General features: G+C 39.7%; 1 non-coding gene across 1 annotated transcript; it reads left to right on the forward strand.

Annotated features, from left to right (window-relative positions):
• The first annotated feature begins 22,984 nt into the window (after positions 1-22,984).
• On the forward strand, positions 22,985-23,057 carry Trnak-cuu. The gene has a single exon. It is a non-coding gene; the product is annotated as a tRNA-Lys (tRNA).
• Positions 23,058-23,550: the final 493 nt, after the last annotated feature.

Below are 23,550 nucleotides of genomic sequence, written 5' to 3' on the forward strand. Positions count from 1 at the left end.
ATAAAGAGAGAGAAGGGAGTGGAGATAGTGGACATCCTTGTCTGGTTCCTTATTTTAATTGGAATGCTTCGAGTTTTTTACAACTTCTTGGCATATACTCAAAGGACTCATCATACTATAGAGATATTTGTATATTCGTGTTTGTTCCTGCTTTTTTCACAATAGCTAAGAAGTGGAAACAACCTAAATGTTCCTTAACTGAAAAATAGATAATGAAAATTTTGTACCTTTACACAGTGGAGTTCTACTCAGAGGTAAAGAAAGACAAAATCATGAAATTTGCAGGTAAATGAATGGAACTAGAAACTTATATCAAGTGAAGTAACAGACTCAGAAATATAACTAATATGGTAGCAATTAAATTTTATTTATTGCTATATATATGCTTTAACAAAGCTTTTGTGTAATATAAAGTCCTATTTACATTAAAATACTTTTAAAACAAAACAAAACAAAATCTGTTAGTCTAGATTTTATGTTTTCTGTGATCACAATGCTAAAATAATATCATAAAAACATTATAACTTTTTCAAACATATTTGACATTTTAGGCTCCATAGATATAGAAGTCTGACTTTTAAAGTATTTTATTTATTATTTTTGTGTATGAGTGTATTGCCTCCTCAGTGCTCTTAACCGCTGAGCCATCTCTCCAGCCCATAAGTCTAGCTTTTCAATGGTAAGAAGAACCATATAAGCCATGTGACATTTTGCAAAATGGATTCATTTGGGGCATATATTATGAATTAATTAGTAGAGAAGATTCTGTGGACACTGTTCATGCTCATGCCCCCAGTGCCCTAACACCTCTGGTGTTCTTTTGGGTGACCTGGGGTAAATAAACAGGCATTTGAGAAAGAACTTTCCATCATCAGAGAAGGTCTGTGCTTAACTGTAGCATTTTTTCTCAGACTTCTATAATTTTTAACCTCCACAGTTTCAAGACACTTTAAAAATAATTGTTAGAAATTAAGACATAAGAAGAAAAATATAAATGCAGTTTGTTCCAATAGACATTAAACATATTAATTTAAAATAATGTAAAAATGGCAATTTTGTCCATGCTTCTGTGCAACCAGCGTTCCTTGTTCCTGCCTTTAAAAAAAAAAAGAGTAAAATAATGAGCTCTTAGCAGAACCCATGGAGAAGACTGCCACGCAGTATATGCATTGGGACTCAAACCCGGATGAAGCTTAAAATCTTGAGAAAAATATCAGGCTAATGATTCCTCATCAACTGTAGAAGTTAAAAAGCCCTTCCAAGCTGGGCACAATGGTCCATGTCTTTAATCCTAGCACTAGGGAGGCAGAGGTAGGCAGAGCTCTGTGAGTTCAAGGCCAGCTAAAGCTGCAGAGTGAGACCCTGTTTCAAAAACAAAAAGCCCTTCTAGAAGACAAAACAAAATTTCCTCTAAGTTGCACAAACACACACACACACACACACACACACACACACATACACATGCACACACACATGCACACACGCATGCATGATGGTTTTTTTTTTAAATTCAGAACATGTAAGTCATTGACTTTGTCTTCTCTGACTTTCCTTATAACTAAAGGGAACATTTATGCTTGGGTGCACTGACTGAGCAGAAATCACATGTGTATATGAAATAACTTGCTCCACTGACAATGGTTATCTTTGAAAACACATGGAAATTCATTGTGAACACTGAAGCTAAACTGCTTTATTTCAGCTTGCACTGGATCTGGATTGGTGTTATTGGAGGCTACATTTGATGCCCCACTAATGTAGCTGAAGGCATCTGTAATGATTGTCTCATCAACTCAGTTACTGCGAAAGATAAGAAACCTTTTTATTTGCATCCACCACCATCCAAGCATTATCAGTGTAGTCATGATGAAATACATTCTTTCACTCCCTGGGCAGCTTGTCACCATAGCAACAGAACATTATAGAAAGTTCATCAATTCAGCTAGTCATTATCCCAAAGCAGCAGACAGCTAATGCATTAAGAAAGTTTTTTCTTGCTAACTTGCAATTGAGCCAATGAATTAAATTGGTCTTGGCACTGGGAGCTCAGTAATAAATTTATACAGCAAAGGGGAATTCAAAGGGAAAAAAAAACCAGTGTTCCTCACTGATACATGCCTTAAAAGGAGATTTTAATTAACTCAATTGTCAGATTCAAATATTAGCTTTATATCTGGAAAAAATGTCACCACAGTGTATTTCTGGTAACAAATGCAATATTCTTTTATCTCAAAGTTCTATTTAACCTGTATTCCTTATCCCACAGTCTTGATACATATTAAGTCCCAGTGATATAGAGGCAAGATGCAGCCTGTCTTATACACTGTGACCTTGCTGGATTCCAAAACAATGCCTGGCACACAGTAGGTGCTCAAGCAATATGCACAGATCATGGTATACACCCCAAAGATCTGAGATTAGACTCAGCTCCAACATTTAGAAAACTGTGTGACCAAGAGAAGGCTGCTAACCTCCGTCTCATTTACCTTGGTACCCAACTTACAGCTTTGGGGCCAGTAAGTGAATTTATCTATGCCAATGTCACACAAGATCTATAAGAATCTATTATCAGGGCTGGAGAGAGATGGCTCAGCAATTAAGAGCACTTCCTTCTCTTGCAGAGGACCTGAGTTTGGTTCCCAGCACCCACATGGTATCTAACAATTCGTTTCCTCTGTTAGTGCTCATGACATTAAACTAAAAAGGGAGAAATAACATCTTTCTCTTTCACGGCAGTCTCTATTGCCTTGCTGAGAAACTAAACAAAATAGCTATATAAATACTAAAAAATGTAAGTTAATAGCTTAAAAGAAATTTGCCACTACATTTCCTGTGAATGGAAGTCGATTTATATTTAAAACATGAGTGCAATCAATCTAGTCCTCAAGGTACTCTTTGTAAATTCTCGTCTAGTCAAGGCTCACATGTAGCCCCAACCACATTGAAAACCATTCTGTTAAGGAGGCAACACATGATTCTGAAAGGAAATTACTTGCTTTAGATTTATTGTATCTAAATTACAAACAGCTATGCAATTGGTAATATTGGCTGACTTTCTCTGACAGTGACCAGGAAGGAACAGGCTGCATTCTTCCCCTCCCAAGTAGTAAGATTTGTTCTTTCTGGTCCCATTAGTGTGGATTGGGGTGTCTGAGAAAAATCTGTTAAGTGCTTTATATATAATTAATTCAAAAGAATGATAAAAAGGATTATGTATTCAGTGGGATAGAAAAGTTATCATTTTTCTGAGTTCTTCCCAGCTATTTGGTGGTGAGGGTCTTCTCAAAATTTCTTCAGACTGGATCTTTCTATTTCCATAGTAGGGGCCATTGATGATCCTCAACACTTGATCTAGCTCAAGCCTGTCAATCCTGATCCAAAGATGCACTTCAACACATAGTAGATCTACCCCAGCCAAGTGGAGCTCCACAAATCCAAAAGAGCTCAGTATTTCTTCTCTGGACGAAATCTGCTCAGGCACCAGAGACCCTGAACTCATTTGTTAGTCTACGACACTCTGTCGGGTAGTAGAAATGTCCTCTGAGGCAGCTAAAGCTGAATTCCCAGAGACTCAATGGGGGAGGGTCTAGAGCCAGACACTGAGAAACACTGAGCACACCGGAAAAAAAGGAGGGGTATTCGCCATTTTGGAATGGAACATGGAAACCCTGGACAAGATGGCACGGTGTCTCAAATATAGGAAAGAAAAAGCCTGTGAGAGCTCATGCCTTTGTAAGTGACCCTCTTAACTTTGTTGGCAAACCCAAATAAATACTCTTATTCCCCAAACTGCAACTTAAGAAAACTTAAGAAAAACATTGTGATGGTTTAGTTAGAATCGTGCTGTTTGGGATCCCAGAAAGCATGCACAGGTCTCTCAGGGGAAAACTTGGTGAAATACCCTCTTACTGGTCCATCCCTTTCAACTGCATTTCCCACTCACAACTCCAGCTGATTGGAATGTCTCACCCTTTAGATAACTTGGTACCTTTCTCTAGATGCATATTGCATTCCGTGTTGTCTCCTGAGAAGGTCCTCGTTTAAGCTTTCCACTGGTAGCATCTCCCCACCTCCAAGGGTCTGCACCACACCTCTGTGCAGTTTCTGACATCTGTGCATGCAAAGTGATCATTTCATCAATTAAGGTGGTTTCTTGGCTCAAACTGTAGCGTTGATATCTAAATATGTTCCTGAATGATACAAACTTGCCTTGGGATGAGGTGCTGAGACTTACTCTCTTCCATCATGTCTTTTTTTCCTCAGGAAATACTGAAATCAAGGTTTGTTGAATGAATTATGAGGATTTCACAATTTTACAAGTATGCCTCAAAGTCAGTCATTATGTTCATGTTTAGAAGGGTCTTTTCACTTTCCTGGCTACTATTAAGGAATAACAGAAGAATAAAAACAATAGACATGTCTATCACTGATTTGAGAACATGAAATGTCCAAGGTACACAGGAAGATCATAGCTGGGTTTCTATGTGCCTCTTCCTATTTACTCCACTGACAGTTATCTGAGGAGGGAGAAGTTGATGAGGGTGAAGACATGCAGGAAGTTGAAGAGGAAGGAGTGACAAAGGTCGATTGGAAGCCCTACGCACTGGTTCCCAAGTTTACCAGAGACATGGTAAACTCAAAGACATGTCGCAACTGGCTGTCCCAAGTCTATCTCCCAGCCTGGGGTTCAGGTGCTCTGCATTGTACCTGGGAAGCAGCATCCATCATGAGTAAGAATTGTAGGTGAATCTATCTCAAGTGATCTAGGGCAGTCCTTTATCTAAGAGATGATTGCAGTTCACACGACCTAAAGTGCCCACAGTGAGATCAATGGTAGATGATGTCTAAGAAAAGGTGAGTCCTTCCTAACTTCATGAACCTGCTAGAAATACTTTATAGAAAGTGTTTGACACTGTTCTTGGATTAAGAGAAGCACTTTTTGTACCTGGGTCATCAGTACAGTGCTGGTACAGAGAAAAGGGAAGCCATGTCCACCATCCTTCCTCTATCCCAGAAGTTCTTTCCATACATGAAAATGTTGCTTGTCATAAGTCATAACCCTGTGTTGAGTGGACTGTCTACTGGCTACATAGTGACTCACAGAAGGGCTGTAATGCTTTGTAAATACCTGAGTCCTGCCTTCACTTGCAAAGGGATGACTTAATTGGTCCCAGTAGGTGAGCATTGGTGAATTTTGAAAGTTCTTGAGGTGACTGTACTATGAAGTTGAGAACTATTGACATGAACAATATGAGTGAATACAGATAGAATTATAGGAGATATTCAAATAATGGCCAAGGAGATCACATATTTTTCATTACCTAATTCAGTAACAGGTAGTAATCCAGAAGTTTTAGACTACAAATGCTCTGCGTGGCACAGTCAGAGGATTCTACCACTCCTACTGATTGAGAGGAGGATGTGGAGACTGATCATACGAGACCCAGCTTTATGGCCAGTTGCAAGGACTGTGGCTAACAGATATTCCAGATGTCACCTCCTTCAGGGTCTACTTCAGAGTTCTAAGTAAGCCAGATGTTCTTGATGAAGCCACCAGCTGTGGTAGTGGTGGTTACCCAAGGGCATGTTTTTCCTAGAGATGTCTGTCACCAACCATTGGTGACTGAGACTCGGGCCTTTTTATTCCCCACCACAATATACTATTTCTGGTTATGATCATGATTATATAATGGATAATCATTTTATATATGTGTGTGTATGTATTATGGTTATATAATGATCCTATCCATGGGTAAACTTTTAGTATATTACACGTCATTGAAGAACATAGCTTAAAGGCTGGGCTCAGAGGAGAGGTTATTGTGTTAGGTGGGTTTCAGTAGCTTAATGAGCCATGCTGATGTGGGGTATAACTGGATGAAGTAAATCAGTGGCCTCTGTCTCCCTCTCTTTTAGCCTCTCTCCTCCTTCCACTTGTTGCAAAGCAATTACCTCCAAGATAAAACATTCCATCCTGAAGGGAAGCTCCTTAAGATATAAGATGCTCTTTTAAATTTATTTATTTATTTATTTATTTATTCATTTATTTATTTTTATGTGTATGATGAGTGTTTTGCCTGCATGTATGTAAGTGCACTCGTGTGCAATGCCTGTGGAGGCCAGAGAAGGGTGTTGGATCTCCTGGAATTGGATTTATGAATGCTTGTTATCTGTCGTGTGGGAGTCAGGAACTGAATCAGGGTCCTCTATAAGTGCAGACAGTGCTCTTAACCACTGAGTCATCTGTCCAGCTCCAAGATGTTCTTAAGGGAGGTGAAACTCAGGAAGTAAACAATTCAGTAACTTCAAGTCCCTGAAACTGGTCAGATTCCCTAGACTCCTGCATCCCCAAGCATACAAAAGCAGTAAGAACTACTAAGGAACATGCAGAGACCAGCCCAGCTGCCTACAGGAGGCTCAGAGCCCTAGAATAGATGCTGTCTGACCTACTGAGCTGCATGCAAGTCGCCAGTGTGCTCCAGGTTTCCAGCTTTTGTGAGTTGTTGCCCATGGTGAAGTGATGCAGATGTCATGGTGCCATTTCTGCTCTTATAAGTGATCCTTCACCCCTATTCTTACAGTAACTTCAGTTGCTGTGATAAGCCTGATAATGTGGTTCTTGGGTCTTTGGAAGTAGTTTGGAGGAGGGACATGGAAGAGTTTGCAACTGTGAGCTAAGAAATTGCTAAAGTGTGGAAAGCAGAGCTTAATGGACCATGCTGGTGGGCGCCTGGAAGACATGAAAGTCTGGAGAAATACAGACAATGGAGGACTGGCTCACGGGTTTCAAGAGGGGAGCAAGGACTCCAACAGGTCCTGGGATAGGGACAGCAATGGTTCCACTTCTCAATACTAGTTGTTTTCTGTCTTAGTTACTTGTCTTGTTGCTGTGACAAAGTACCCCAACGAAAGCAACTTCAATAAGGATTTGTTTTGACTCATAGAACAGGGTATTGTCCCTTATGGGGAAGTGATGTCAGAGCCCGAGGCAGGTAGTAAAACTGCATTCACAATTAGGAAACAGAAAGCTAGGAATGCCCATGCTGAGTTTGTTTCTACTTCTAATTCACTTCAGCCAAAATAATGGTATACATTCAGGGTGGAGCCTTCTACTCAGTTAAGCTAATATAAATAATCCTTAACAGATGTGCCCAGAGACTTGATACCACAGTGATTCTAAACCCCATTAAGTTGACAACAAACATTAACCACCACATGTTCTTTCCATTTTATCATTACATGCACGGCATCTGTTCATTACGGTAGTGCTGTCTTCAAAATTCAATTCAATTCAAAGAGAGGAATAAAAAAAAACAAGAAAAATGACTTGGTTCTTGACAAAAACTTTAATCTACCTAGCATCTGCATGCTCTGTACACACACACACACACGCACGCACACACACACACACACACAACACTCATAGATATACACACAGTTACAAGAAAAGAAGCTGCATTCAAATGCAAAGAAGTTAAAATCAGAGTGTGCACTGGTAACATAATAACAACTAAAGACATTCATTAATTAACAATAAGGGTATGCTACAAGAATGTGTCATTAGGATACTCTGTCGCTGTGAAAACATCAGAGTCACTCACAGAAACTGAGCAGGGTATGATGTTACCAGGAGAGATAATCTTACAGGCCCACCTTGCATAAGTGGGTGTAGCAGGACTTACACAATGGGCTGCACTATATCAAGGCAACTCGATATGATGAGTTGTTTGGTAGCAGGGTGGATTTCTTGGGAATTGGTTTAACCTGTACTTGCTATGACACCACTCCAATCATAGCTTACATAGTAGTTGGATCTGAGGGTCAGATGAGAAAGTAAAGACTCTGCTGCATAAGATGGGGGACTAGTATGGGTGTTTTGCAATAAAAGGCTTGAAAGAATGAGGAAGGAGCTCTCTCCAAACTCTGTTTACCTTCTAGCCTTGGGCCCAGGCCTCCTCCTGCTCTTTCCACCACTGATCTCTAGACTACCCTCTTAGTTCAGACTAACCCACTGTGTCCTGTTTTCCTGAACCCAGATCAATTCTCCAGTTTAGTTTATTAGAATTGCCACCGTCTGTCCCCATCCCAGTCCTGTCCTTGTCCCCCCTCCTGATCTGCCTGCCTCAGATTTGCCTACTACCCAGGTTAGGTCAGTCCCTCACCCACTGCACCTTGATTGCCCTACACCCTGAGCAGCTCAACTCTCTCCCTGCACTCTGCCCTCACTTGAGCCTTGGGTGCAGACCCTCTCCTTCTCTTTCTGCCTCAGAACTCTGGACTACTCTTAGTCCAGACCCTCCTCTTGCCAAAACATCCCAATTGCTTTTCAACTTAGCCTCAGGCAATTTTGCATTTTATATGGTCATGAGCCCGTGTGGGCCAGGGAGTGGAATGTGGTGGTTAGAATGAGAGTCCCCCCGCCACCACAGGCTCCAAATATTCTTACATTTTGTTGATAGGTGCTGTTTTGGGAGGTCTTAGAAGGTGTGACTTCATAGGAGGAAGCATGTCATGGGGGCGAGCTTAGAGAGTTAAGCCTTGCTGAATCCCCAATCACTCTCTGCTTCCTGTGCCTTCTTTAAGATGTGAGCCTCTGCCTTCTGCTCCTGCTCTGGCCACCTCCTGACATCATGCCTCCCTGCCATGATAGACTTTGATCCCTCTGGAACCATAAGCTCAAAAAAATTCTTCCTTCTATAAAGCCCTTCTGTAAAACCCTTGGTTATAGAGTTTTATCACAACAGAAAGGAAACTAATACACTTTGAAAGCTGCTGAGGGAGAAAATCAATCAATGGTTCAACCCAGTTATAAAACCTAACAGCCACAGTAAATGGCACAGAAAACCATCTCTATTGGTGCAGTGGTGGCACTGTTATCTAGGGGATAATCAACAGCTATCTAGTTGGACTTAAAGCCCTCTTAATGGGATCAAACTCATGGGTGGCACTGTAAATATAGCCAAATACACCTGGCTGGAGAGGTCATGGGTCCTAGAGAAAACTCTTTCTCTGTCAAATAAAATTTTTTACTCTACGCTAAATATGGACAAGTATAGCATACATCACTCATCAAAGAAGTTTTTGCAACAGATGGAGGCTATTACAGAGTTCTACAACTGGTCACACACAAAGAATATGTCTGAGACATGCCCAGCCTAAGTGACACATCTGCAGTGGAACCTCTATACCTAAGGCTCATAGAACATAGCAGGATAGGAGTAGAAAGGACATTAATACATCCCTCAACTCTCACCAGTGAAGCTTCTTCATACAAGAGTGTGATGTACACAGAAAGCCACAATTGGCAAAGTTTTAGAGAATAAGAGACTACAGAGTGCATATCCTTGGATAGGACTCATATATTAAGCTTCACCCACCCATGGCTCAGGGACCATTGAGGAAGAGGGGACAGAAAGGTTGTAAGAGGCAGGGATGGTGCATGAACATAAGGCACAAAGACTTTCAGGCCTCTGGGAACAGGCTCTATGAACTTACAACAATGATGACAGCATGTACAAGATCCATGCTGACTCAATCAGACAAAAATCCAACAGAGAACTGGAGAAATGGACTGCAGGCCCTAACCTTATCCGAGGAACCATTGACAACTGATTACTGTGGGTTGAAGGATAGTAGATCTCTTTTTTATTTTATTTTTATGTGTATGAGTGTTATGCCTGCATATATTTTAGTGCACCCATGTTGTGCAATGCCCTCGGAGGACAGAAGAAGGCATCAAATCCCCTGGAACTAGAGTAACTGACAGTTGTTGATTAGACTCCAGTGAATGAACTTGCCCAAGGGACATCTGGGTACAAATGCCTGACTGGATAGGCCTTAATGTATATGACAGAATTCATTAAATCCAGCAAGGCAGGATCACTATGGGATGGTGCAGAGGCGGGAGGAGGCCTAAGTTTTTTAAAGATATATTATATGAAATGTACAAAAACTCAATGAAAAAAATTACATAAAACGTAAACAAAAGAATGAATAAAAAGAATGAGAAGCAAGGGAACCAGGAGGGTGGAAAACTCTGCCTGCTTCTCGTTAAAACTCCCTTTCCTGTGGCCACTGAATCTTTAATGATGCCTTCTACACTCTTGCAACATTTTATGTAACTTGTTTTTAAAGATAATTTTTTAAATTTGGTGTCTGTGTGTTTGTGTGCATGTACACATGAGTGCGTGCCACAAGAGGCATTTGATCCCCTGGAGCTGGAGGTATAGGCAATTGTGAGTCACCTGGTGTGACTGCTGGGAAAAAAAACCAGTTCCTCTGCAAGCACAGTATGTGCTCCTAAACACAGAGCCATTTCGCCAGCCCCTTGTAACTTAGTTTTAAATAAGTAAGACTGAGTTTGGGTTTGTTGGACAGAAACACACAGTTTCTTCAGTATAAACTGGAATGCATGAAAATGACCCCTGGAATTGGTTAACAGAGACTATGGGGAGGGGCCTCGGCTCCATTGACATAAAAGCTGGTCTACAATGAGGAGCCAAACATCTGAGATATTGGAAGATACTGGCTGATATTCTGAGGGCAAGCCTGACATGTTCTTAGATTTTACCTAAAAACGTGTTTAAACTGTAACACATTACTGAGATGAAAGTCTCCGATGTGCTGCCACTAAATGTACCCCTGTGTGACTGATGCAGATTCCTGGGCCCCTTGTCTTGCTTGTGGAACAATTGACTTTACAGTGTGCTCTCCTGGATTTCTTGAGCGTGCAGGATTTTTTCTAACCTGATCCATGTGGGATCCGGCACAGTACTAGGCAGAAGGCAAGCATAAATACTAATCAAATTCACTATTTTCCCTAAATGGAATTTGGGGTGGTTAAGAGTGATATTCAGGTCCCAACTCCAGTTACATATCTCCCAAACACAAAGGCAATATACAGGGGTCCTGTCAGAAGTAGCAGATGGAAGACCACAGAGTAAGAGGTCAAGGCCTGGAGATGGGGCAAGAAGTGGTGGCCACCACACACATGGCACAGGAATAGTCCTGGTTAAGGTAGCATCTACTGTAAGCCACAGAACAGTACTCAGACACTGGATCAAAGCAGGGACCATAGATCATGAGGTGTCAAATGCCAGATCTAAAACTGGAGAGAAGTCAAAGATAAGTCAAGAAAAACATGAGCCAATGTTAAGCCTTGATCCTGGTGCTTCTAGAATGCGCTAGGAAAAAGACAAAGAAGGCTCCAGTATCTGGGGATCCAGATGTGCACCCTTCGGGGCCCCAGCTGTGGAAGCTAATGGTCTGAAAATTTCAGCAATTCAATAAAGGCCAAGATGGCAGGTCTTAATCAGTCCAGGCTGAGAGAAATGCACACTGCCTAGACGTATTTAAAATCCCAACACTGTTCAATCAACATGATTTCGAATTGAAAGAAAAGGTTATACTTTAATCTCAAATGGCAGAAGTTCATTATGAAGATTGCCTTTTTTTCCTTTTGTCTTTGTTTTTGAGGCAGTGTCTCCCTGTAGCACCAGTTGATCTGGAACTTACTATATAGATCAGGTTGGCCTTGAAATCAGAGATCCCTCTGCCTCTGCCTCTGCCCTGTTGGGATTAAAGGTATGGCCTACCATGCCTGGCAAAGATTGCCTTTTAAAAGAGCCGATTTATCAAGGACAGATCTAGGCTTGTGTGACTAAAACTATTTTTCAGTTTGAGCCAGTGTTTTTTTTCCCCCAAGGTCAGATTCTAAACATTAATTAAATGTGCATATTCATCCTCTAAATGAAACTCTGACTGGAACTACTTATATTGTTCTGGGGCTCAGAAATTAGGCAAAAGTGAGGAATTGGGACTACAATCTAAATAGCATTTTAATCTCAAAATTGTTTTATAATTTTAAACATAAGTTTTGAAAATTATAATAATAAAATAGCATTCACCAAATATATTTAAATATCAAGATTTTTTATTCTTTGTTGAAGTTCAATACTGGGAAAGAGGAGAACAGTGATAGAGAGTAAATGGATGAACTTATGATGCTTTCCATCCATGGAATACAGCACTTATTAAAATCACTCAAATGTTGGGGAAGTCTTCGTTTCTTATTGACTAATTTGATTTCCAAGGATCAGTTACTTCAGTATTACAGTTTCAGTTATTTCTATTTAAGAATTGGTCAGCTATAGGGTACATTTATCCTTCAGCAATGTCTTATATTAGCAAAGTTTACATCTAGCTTCTTTGAGAAGGGGCTTTCTGATCTGGACAGTAAGTCAGATGTATGCCACATCAGCTGTGCTTAGCATGTACTGCAACTCTCGGGAGTTCATCCTCCCCTCCTAGCATTATGCCAATCTTTATCAGTGTTATAACAGTTATGGTTTTGCCTTTGTTCTATGCAGCATACCATTTAGTAAGGAAAATTTCATTAAAAAATCATGAGTCAGCTAGGTATGCAGGTGCAGATCAATAATTCCAGCTCTAGTGAAGGAGCACCATGCTTACAGAATAAAAGATCAATTATGTTTCAAGTTAAGATATTTGCAATAAATAATCTAAATATGAAACATTCCTGTCATCCTATCCTCAGAAAGAACAAAGTTCTTTAAAACAAATAAATTAAAACAAATGTTAATCTTGTAATTGGAAGAAAACAAAGATGTAAGTAAATGGAAGGAGTTTTCATGTTCATGGTTCCAAAGATTTAATAATAATATTCTCAAAATTGTTCTATAGATTCCATATGATTCATGGAAAATGTCTACAAAGTTTTGAAAAACTAAAAGCTGATCCTAAAATTCATGTCGAAATGCAAAAGCCCTTGAATAAGTAAACAGTCTTTAATAAGAATTTAAAAATTGCCAGGCTCAGTTTTCTTCATTGCAACCAAAACAGTGTAGTTATTTTAGTGTTGGCATAGGGATACAGTTATAAATTGAAGGATGAAATGGAAAATTCCAAAATTAAATTTTTGATTTTCAGCTAACTGATTTTTCCACAAAGGTGCCAAGACAATTTATTAGAGAAAGAAAAGTCTTTCCAAAACACAATACTGAGATTACTGAAAATACCTATATACAAAGTAATGAAGTTGGTCACTACTTCACAAATCTCAGAGCACAGACTATGAAACTTCTCTCAGTGGTCCTGAAATAACTGGACCACACAAACAGATGTCCCTAGAGGAGAAATGCAGTCACCTCTCCACATGTAGGGACATCAGAAGGACTCACTCCTGGGCCTATGCTCATCTCTCTACTCAAGAGAAGAATGTACCCATGTCATGGCACAAAATGAATGAAGGGAAAAGCAGAGATGCCTAAAAGTAAATAAAGATGGCAGTGGCTCCAGTCCTCACATGCATCTTTATTTCTTAATATGTTTTTATTGAATAGAGGAATGACCTATTAAATACCATAAACAACATTCTCTCTTTGTCATCCCCTTCTACATGGTTTCTTCAGTGCAGGCATTTGTTCATGAAACACTGGAAAAGCATAACATAAGAGATACTGATATTGATAAAACAATTGTAAACTGAAGTTCTAAGAAACAATAAAAGCTACACCTGTGTTAAGAATTCAAGACTAACTGACACTGTGGAGAACTGGACAGTTATAGATGGGGAGCTAATGTAATTTGCGCTTTCACAGCCCCTATGTAGCCATTTATTGTCTAACTGTGTGTAGCCCAACACTCTTGTAACTGTTTTGGAAAATCCTTTTGGAATGTATGATCAGATTCCTAGCCTCCACCAACCAAAAGTCCAAGAATGCTATGGATAAAATTTGGGGCTTGCTGCAAAATCTTCCTTATTTTTATGTAACCAACCTACCTGATGTTTGCACCAATGGATTTTTAAAATGTGACTATGTTTCTTTTTCTAGTTACTATTAAAAAACAGGACCCAACATTTTGCTACCTCCAAGAAACACACCTCACCACCAAAGACAGACACAATCTTATGGTTACAGGATGAGCAAAAATATTTCAAGGAAATGGGAAGCAAGAAACAAGCAGCAGTTGATATTCCAATTGACAAAATAGAATTCAAGTCAAAATTAATCAGAAGAGAGAAAGAAGGTCATCCTAATCACTGGAAAAATCCACCAGGATGACATTACAATTCTAATCATATATGCACCAAACTTGGGTGCATCCAGTTTCATTAAAAAAAAAAAAAAACAACTAGAAACAAAGTCACAGTGCACACAGGCGGTAACTTCAATACCTGGCTTTCATCAGTAGATAAGTCATCCAGACAAAAACTAAACTGAGAAATATGAGAGCTAAATGACATCAGAGACCAAATGGGCCTATCAGATATGGACAGAAAATTCCTCCCAAACACTAGAGAATACACTTTCTTCTCAGGAGGTCATGGGAATTTCTCTAAAATGGACCACACACTGGGACACAAAGCAAGTCCCAACAAATATATGAAAATTGAGATAAGTCCTAATATTTTATCAGACTACAGTGGAACAAAACTGGATACCAACAGCAACAGAAACCACAGGAAATACACACAATAATGGAGATTGAACACACACTATTTAATGAGTGTATCATGGAATAAAAAGGAAATAAGAAATTGAATGGAAATGAAAACATATCATACCAAAAAGTGTGGGAAAGAATGAGGGCAGTCCTATGAAGAATATCATTGTTCTTTCAACTTCTTTTCTATTTTCAATTTTCATTCATTTTTTTTAAACTAAGACATAAATACATTTCCTAAGTCTTCCGAACATTAGTCCTAGAATCCAAGCATGTGGGGTAGTGAGACAGGAGGATTAATGAGCTTGAGCCTAGCCAGGATAACAGTAACTCTGATCCATGCTGGGCAGCAGATGAGATCTGTCTCAACTGAACAAGCAAGAACACAATGAAATGATTCCATGTAGGAAGTCTGCAGTTGGGCCAGGTTTCCCCATCTGATCTTCTGTGCCACTTACTTGGTCCTCTGGACCCATCACCGTCTAGTCCCAACACCCTCTCCTTTATGGTCATGATGAGAACTGTAGTTTTCATTTTGCCCTTCAGAATCCTTTTCTCCCTTACTTTCCCAGTCTGCGTTCTAATTCTGGACTCGTTTAAAGCTTTCCTTGACTTCTTAGGCTTTCCTCACAGCACTCTGTTTACTCTGATGATATCAGACACTGCTGAAGTTCTGTTAGTTTGCAAATCATTTAACTTCAGCTGAGATCTCACTCTGCTAATGTAGAATCATGAATCCAGTAGAGTTGGCAATAAATATATTGGATCTCATATAATCTAACTGCATTTGCTCAAGTCTTTCTTTTTTTGTCTACTTTTTTTCAGGTAAAACATTTAAGTTTTTCTGTTTTATTAATTTTTCAATATATATTTTATTGAATTTTTGTGGACTTCATAGATCTTAATCATATTTAGACCCCCTCCGTTATCTGCATGCCCCCCTAACACTCCCACCAGATTTCCTACATTCTACATGTAATTTAAGACTTACCAAGTTTTTGTCCACAGATGTCCCTCAGTGTGAGTTCATTCACTGGAGTCTTGTCAGCCTATCTATCCTCACTCCCTCAAAGAAGGTCAGCTCTCCTCACCTAGCTGCAAGGTGGGTGCTTGGAACCAAACCCAAGTGCTCTACAAGAGCAGTCAGTGCTCTTAACTGCTGAGCCATATTTCCAGTCCCATGCATTCAACTCTTTATCACTGGTGTTTTTCATCTCCCCTTTAACCCCCTATACTGCACTAGTATCCAACTAGCCTGCAAACCATGAAAATAAAACTTTTTTTCCTTTATGCTCAGCAAATTAGTACCAAGCTGTGTTATAATTCTCTATTCTTCCTGTTTCTTTCCTGTGACAATTTCTCCCATTCTGTGTGCTGGTTTGTTTTGCTGTTGGTTTGGGTTTGAGCTTTTTAGGCAGTTTAATTTCCATTTTATTTTAAATAATTTTTTTGATGAACACACAAAAACTGTGCATAATAGGTTCAGTGTGATATTTCTATACATACATACAATATACTGATCAAATTCAGCCACACCTTTTCTAGTCATGACCTTCACCATTCCCAGTCTCTAGTAATTGCTACTTCAGTCAATATTTAAAGTATTTTTATTAATTTTTTGAGAATTTCATACTATGTATTTTGATCACCCCCCAATTTCTCCCATATCTATCCCACCTTCTTACCAACCCAATTTTTTGCCCCCTGCCCCATTTAGTCCAATACTCTTGGATGTGGAACTTGCCTCAGAGCATGGTCTAATTACCAGGGCATTATACCCTTAAAAAGCTCAGAAGGGGAACCATAGGAAATGGGTTTATCAAGGGTGAAATGGGGAAAATGGGGGTACTTTAACCAGATAGAGAGGAGGGAAGGTTAGACAGTGAGAGAGAGAGAGGGAGGGAGAGAGAGAAAGAGAGACAGAATAGACAAATAATGATTAGCTCTGTGTGAAGAGGGGGCAATATAGGAAATGTATTACTTCAAAAATCTACTGAAAAATCACATAATATCTCTATATGAGTTCGTGTTGCACAGCTGTGGCTATATAACAAGAAATAATGTCAGACAGGAGAAATGGCCCTTCGAGTTGTTGGCCGGGGTAGTCTTAGAGACTGCCAAAATTAAACAGGCTATTGCCATAGTCCTTGATTGCCTCCCAGAACTTCAAGGTAAGACCCTATTGCTGAAGACAAGACAAGCTTTGGACACAGGACTTGGAGAAATGGAGCTGGAACCTACCTGGAAGCCACCTCCCTCAAGGCTAGTTCTGATAGTTTTGCAAGTTGCTAAGGGAAAACATCAATCAATAGTCCAACCCCAGCTTTAAGGCCTAAGAATTACAACAATGATTGACACAGCAAACTATAATGGGACAGTAGTGGCAATTTTATCTAGGGGGTAATCAACAGCTACCTAACTGGACTTAAAGCCCACTCAATGGGAGGGAACTCATGTGTGGTGCTGTAAACATAGCCAAATACACATGGCCAGAGATGTCACAGAACTTAGAAAAAATCCCAAGGCTGTCACATTCCTAGACAAATGTAATTTCTTATTATATGCTAAATATGGATCCTTATATTTAAAGACAAGTATACCAGTCACCACTCAACAAAGAATCTTCTTCTGCAACAGACAGTGGCTATTCCAGAGTTCTATAACTGGTCAGAGATTAAGTCTCTGTGAAATGCCCAACCCTATGTTGGGTTCCATCTACAATGGAACCTCCACATCTAAGGTTCATGGAACATAGTGAACAAGGGGTAGAGAGAATACTAATTCATCTCTCGGCTCTCAATGAAGCCCCTTCCTGCAACAAAGGTCCATGGACATGAAAGGACAGAAAAGGCCAAAGTGTAAATAATGAGTCTGCAGAGTGTGGGTCCTTGGTTAGGAGTCCTATATTAAACTTCACCCATCCAGGGCTCAGGGATCATTGTGGAAGAGGAAGCAGAAAGATTGTAAGAACCAGCGGGGAAGTACATGACCATATGGAAAATAGAGTCCTGCAGGCTCCTGGAAACTTGCTTGTATGAACCTACAGCAATGGCAACACCATGCATAAGACCCATGCAAACTCAATCAGACCAAAACCCAGCCTAGAACTGTGGAAATGGGCAGCAGGTCCCAATATTAGCTGAAGAACTATTGGGTAGCTGATTACTGCTGGGTGAGGAAAAGCTGATCTTTTTAAGGGAGAGACTCTAAATAGGCTGACTAGACTCCAGTGGATGAACTTGCACTGAGGGACATCTGGGGACGCTAACTTGACTCAATAGGCCTTAACATAAATAACAAAACGCATGAAATCCACTGGGGAGAGGCTGCAGGAGGGTGCTGATGGGGAAGAGGGTAAAAAGATGGTTAATATGTTGTGTATGAAATACACAGAAATTAAATAAAAATACCAAAAAAAAGAGTTGCAGACAAAATATTCAGTGAAAAACACAAAATGAATGAATGTTTTTAACCAATTAGGATATGCCCCCTAGTTTTCCAGACAGTCCTGAGAACTCTTTTGAAAGTTATTGATATTTATGAAATAAATGCTCTGGTTACCTGATCAAAAAAAGAAAGAAAATTGACTTCCTGTCAGCTAGGCAATTTTATTTTTAATTATTTATAGATAAGACAGAGCATGAGCTACTTTTCCTCTCGTCTGTGTCAGCTTCTCCTTTGCATGCATTTTGCTGCAAATAGCAGGGTGCCTTATTCTTTACATGAATAATATACACATATATTTTTAATATATTCACCCCTTGATGGGCATCTAGGTTGACTTCATATTTTAATTATTGTGACTAATGTCATAATAAGTATAAGCATGCAGCTTTCTTTGATAGGTTGGCTTCATTTTCCTTGGACACACTCAGAAGTGGGGTAGCTGTGTCCTATGCAAGCCTATACTTTTAGTGTTTTATGGAATTTTCACACTGTTATCCATCATGGCTATGCTAATTTACATTCCCATCAACATGGTGTGAGGTCTTTTTTCTCTACATCCTGACCAGATGTTTTTGTTTTAGATCATGAACATTGTGTTTAAATTTGATTTCTATGTTCCTAGGTTAACTTTATGATATTTAAATCCTACAGAAATATTTCATACTATGAGTATTATTGGATTAGTACTTACCAGAAATTCCTCTAGGAATGGTTATTGTTGCATCCTTCATAACTCCAAATAATAGAAAATTATTAATTCTTCTATCATTCCCAGAAAATGTGATTGTATATTGGTGAGTTGTTACATCAAAACAACCTCTTGTTCTCTACACTGAGCCTGGTGTCAGATCTTCTTATCTTCAAATGGTTGAAAGGAAATATTGAAGTGGTCTTTGAACACTCCATATCTCACAGTCTTTTGGTATAGTAAATGGGGGAAAATGAATATGATTTGTGTGCCTAATGAATATGATTTGTGTGCCTACCACTTGGACTTATTGTGTGGTACAGATAACAAAATATATCTGAAATAAATCAGGAGATAGTACTATTTGTCTTTGGGTATCAAGATGGCTGTTGAAATTTCATAAAAAGGCGGTGCTGTCCTAGAATGATTTTGAAGCATTTTCACTTCAGTGTTTTGAAATGCTGTAAGAATAATCTTTATTAAATTTCTTCAAGCAGTTTTAGCATAACTTTAAGCATGGATGTTGATCGTGTACTCAGAAAAAGGATGGGAGAGACACCTCTATAGTGTTCTTCTCAAGATGTCATTAGAAGTGTCTTTTTTAATTTTTTGATTTATTTCTTATATGTATGAGTGTTTTCCTTGCATGTAAGTGCATCAAATGCATGCAATGCCCTGAAAGGCCAGAAGAGGATGTCAGATACCCCGGAACTAGGGTTACTGAAGGTTGCTAGTCATTGCTTGGGTGTTGGGAACTGAACTTGGGTCTTCTGCAAGGGCAGGCAGTGTTCTTAACAGCTTAGTCCTCTTTCTAGTCCCTTAAGTGTCTTTCTTAATAATAGCCATATATGGTTTGGGTGGCCTCTGAAGTAACATTTTTTAAAGAGTTTGGAAGGAAACATTTTTACTATGTAACATGATAGGGTGATTGGCTCAAGTGCATTGGCATGATTCAGGATGATAAATTGAAAATGCATGTCACAGGGTTAAGGAACCTACTATATTTAAGTTATAAGGAAGTGAACATATGTTTTGACTATAAAGATTTGTCATCTTGTTTGTCAGAGTCTCAGAAACTTGAGGGTCTAGTGCTGAGAAAGCAAAACTAAACTCAGAGATCATATATGTGTTTGCCTTAAATGCAGTTTATTGCTATTTTATCATTTTTTGTTTGAGACATCTCCACATGGAAAGAATATTGGGTTTATGTGGACAATCTTTACAGCATAATTTGTTTTATTTGTGCCTTGATTATTAACTCTAGTCAGTGGTAGACCAAAGACTCTAGAGTCAGGGGCTCCCTTCCTTTCACATGTCTCCTAAGTGCCCTGTGTCTCCTCAATGCTCCCTGTAGCCTCAGTACTCCTAATCTCCTCAGTGCTCCCTGTAGCCTCGGTGCTCCCTGTAGCCTCAGTAATGTTATGACAAGATGTGAGTGTGTATAGTAGAACACTATTATTTGATGGGAACTTGGAAGAGATGTTATTACCCCAGGACACCAAAGCTCACAAACAATAAGTGCACTTTGTTAGGCTTAATCCTAAATTTAACATGAAAAATAGAACCATTTTCTACCAAAGTGTCTGAGAAAAGTAATGTCAGTAAATTGCTAAAACTTGAGGCCCAATCTGACACAAATTTATTTATACATGAAACTCTTCCACAACTGAAAACACATTGCCCAAGTCCACAGGTATAATGCACAGCATTCTTCTGTAATAATGGTGCTGATTTCCCTCGTGTTACTGTCAGAATATCAAGTCATCAGTATAGTTTATTGCTATCTACTATTTTTCTTTGCAGGCTTATATTCATTGAATGAAGCAATGGGATGCTTTATATATTTTCATGTATGTAGATTGTAAGAAACCAGAATGCCAGGCCCTAGGGCGAGGTGAGCCTAAAACTTATAGGTCCAGGCTGCATTCACTGCTAAAGGGAGGGGCACTGAAAACAGCAGCTCTGATAATCCCTGGCTTGCAGAACACTGCTAGGCTGGCAGGAGGAAGTGGCCTGGTCATAAAAGTGCAGGCTCCCTGCTCTGTGGAAAAGTGTCTTGGTCAACAACCCTTAGCTCATCTCCTTGTCCTGAACAAATAACTCAGCTATCCCTGGCTAAGAGATTAGGCCAGGTTAAAGGTTTACTCCTGAGCTAAAAGCTAAATTCTTACCATGCTTTTAGCTCTAAGAAAGAAAACATTGTGGCCAATAAATTACAGGATGGGCATTGATAACCTTGAGTGTCAGGAGCCATGCTTGACTTAAGCATTGGAGAAAAGAAGACTGCCACTTTAAGAGCTTCTAAGCTCTCTGCTTCAGCAGTTTGAGCCGACAGGCTGTGCCACCATGATTAATTAGGTCTCCTAGAAACTTAGTTTCATTTCTGTCTTTGGCACGGGCACTGGAGTTGGTGATGTAATGCAGCTATGTGCTGCGTCCTTAGTTACTTTCTGTTAGTAAAATATCCTTGGTGATTCCTTGGTTACCCCTGATCTGATTCCTATATAAGATCTGTGATCCTTACAACAAAAAGCCATTCCTTGATTGCTCACCTAATTGTAATAATCTATCTTCGAATAAATTCATCGCATAACTTCAAGACTTTGGTCTTGGTTTCTTTCTGGTTGAAGACCCAAGCCTGGTGGGCTTGGGGAGCGTTTGACAAATGGTGCCCAACGTGGGGCAAGAGGGGCTCAAGAGACCCCTGACTCAAGTAAGTATGAAGGAACAGGTAAGTATGATTTTGTTAGGTAAGTATTTTCTTTTCCCTTCTTTACTTCAGTATATTTTTTATAGTTATGGGTTGCAAGTTACTAGAGTACAGATAGATAACTGTCTTCAGATAGTTGTAAAGTTTGGTTCATGGTGTCCTGATATGAGACCTTTAGATTTTAAAGTATGGGACAGAGTCAGAATGAAGGTGGAAAAGGCATTTCAGACAGGAGAAGCAGTTTCATTTGACTTCTGGGCTATTTGGACACTTGTTAGAGGGTTTGCTGAATGCAGTCCAAGGAGATTGTTTCTAAGACAGCCTTTTCATACATCTAGGAGGATGATTAATCGTTATAAAATTCCTGAGTTGAGGCGTAAAGTCTTAGAGCAAGTTTGCAGAGTTTTTCATTCAGAGTTTTCTCTTCCTCCTTACCCGGTTCCAGGCTCTCAGAGTTCGGTAAGATTGATGGCTCAGACGGCTAACTTTAAATTCTTTCGCAGAAAATCAGAATTAGATGTTAATAATGGCCATATTCTAAGACTGACTAAGCACAATGATGAAAAAGAAAACAGGGAAAGATCACAGTGTGTGCTGTCTCTTTACTTTGCTGTCTAAAATGTTTTTTGCCTGCTGCTTCTTGCTTGTTTCTTAAAAGCTTTGAACTGCTTTGAACTGCTGTTTTGTTTCTGTTTGCCTTGTAGATAGGATGTAAGTGTGAGAAGCTGACTCTGGACAGAAACTGGTCCTTTCTCTTCAGACTCATGCTAGTTCTCACAAGAAACCACTGTTTTCAAGAATTTTCCAGGTTCAGACTGACCCTCTGGCCCTGTGAAAGGATCTGAGAGCAGCCTGCATGTTTTATTGCCTTGGCATGCAGGATTTGTCTGACTAAAAAGGCTTCCACCTCAGGGGTCAGTCTCCTTGGGTTTCTTAAAGGTTGACCTGGATCCAGATCAATCATGCTTGCCCCTGCGAGAGCAGGATTGGAAGATTCAAATTCTGCCACAGGTTGATCCAAGAACATTGAGAACAGTATGAGGGCTGTTCAGGATGCTGACCAGGGCCGTCCACAGTGATGCTTTGGGACGTAAAATTAGCATGCCCACACGTTTTCAACACTGTGCTTTTTGCAGATCTGCATCGGGTGCCATTCCCAACATGTTTTGTTTCAATTTGGGTTGTTGGTACCAGTTACAAAATGTTCCTCATTTATGTTCTGGGCCTGGTAGGGCTTTGTCTTTGAAAAATGGCATTTTAAAAAAATTTTTGTGTGCTCCTTCCCGATGGCGCAGGTTGGTGGCATCCTGAGCACTCTGAATGAGTGGCTTGTGGCAGAAGTTACTTGTGGTGAGTTTTTCTTTGGAGTACTTTGTGTCCAAATTTCACAACTAATTTCATCTTGGATCCATTAATTTTAAAAGATGTCAATTCTTTTGTGCACACTTTTAATAAAAAATTGGTTTACTGATATCAGCTACAAATTTTCTTTGACTTGTTTGTCCCACTTCAAGTGTTTTGTTTGTGTATCCATGGTTACCTGTTCTTACTTTTTCTGTGGATTTGTTTTATGTTACATTAACAACCTATTGTGTGTGTTTGTGTTGCCCTTGACTATACTTGTTTCTAGATTGCACCTGGCACTGCTGCTCAATATTACTGTAGTTCTGGTTGCCCGGCTTGCTCAGTCGGTAGAGCATGAGACTCTTAATCTCAGGGTTGTGGGTTTGAGCCCCATGCTGGGTGCCATTTGTCAAACACCCCCCAAGCCCACCAGGCTTGGGTCTTCAACAAGAAAGAAACCAAGACAAAAGTCTTGAAGTTATGCGATGAATTTATTTGAAGACAGATTATTACAATTAGGTGAGAATCAAGGAATGGCTTTTTGTTGTGAGGAACACAGATCTTATATAGGAATCAGATCAGGGTAACCAAGGAATCACCAAGGATATTTTACTAACAGAAAGTAACTAAGGATGCAGCATGTAGCTGCATTATATCACCAACTCAGGTGCCCAAAGACAGAAATGAAACTAAGTTTCTAGGAGACCTAATTAATCATGGCGGCACAGCCTGTCAGCTCAAACTGCTGAAGCAGAGAGCATAGAAGCTCTTAAAGTGGCAATCTTCTTTTCTCCAATGCTTAAGTCAAGCATGGCTCCCGACACTTGAGTAAAAGTTTAAGCACCCTTCTGGCACCAACTAACAGACTAAATGTCCTGTTTCTTTGTACCCTAAA

The sequence above is a fragment of the Nannospalax galili genome, unplaced genomic scaffold (genome assembly GCF_000622305.1).
Source record: "Nannospalax galili isolate Female #2095 unplaced genomic scaffold, S.galili_v1.0 scaffold197, whole genome shotgun sequence".
NCBI lineage: Eukaryota > Metazoa > Chordata > Mammalia > Rodentia > Spalacidae > Nannospalax > Nannospalax galili.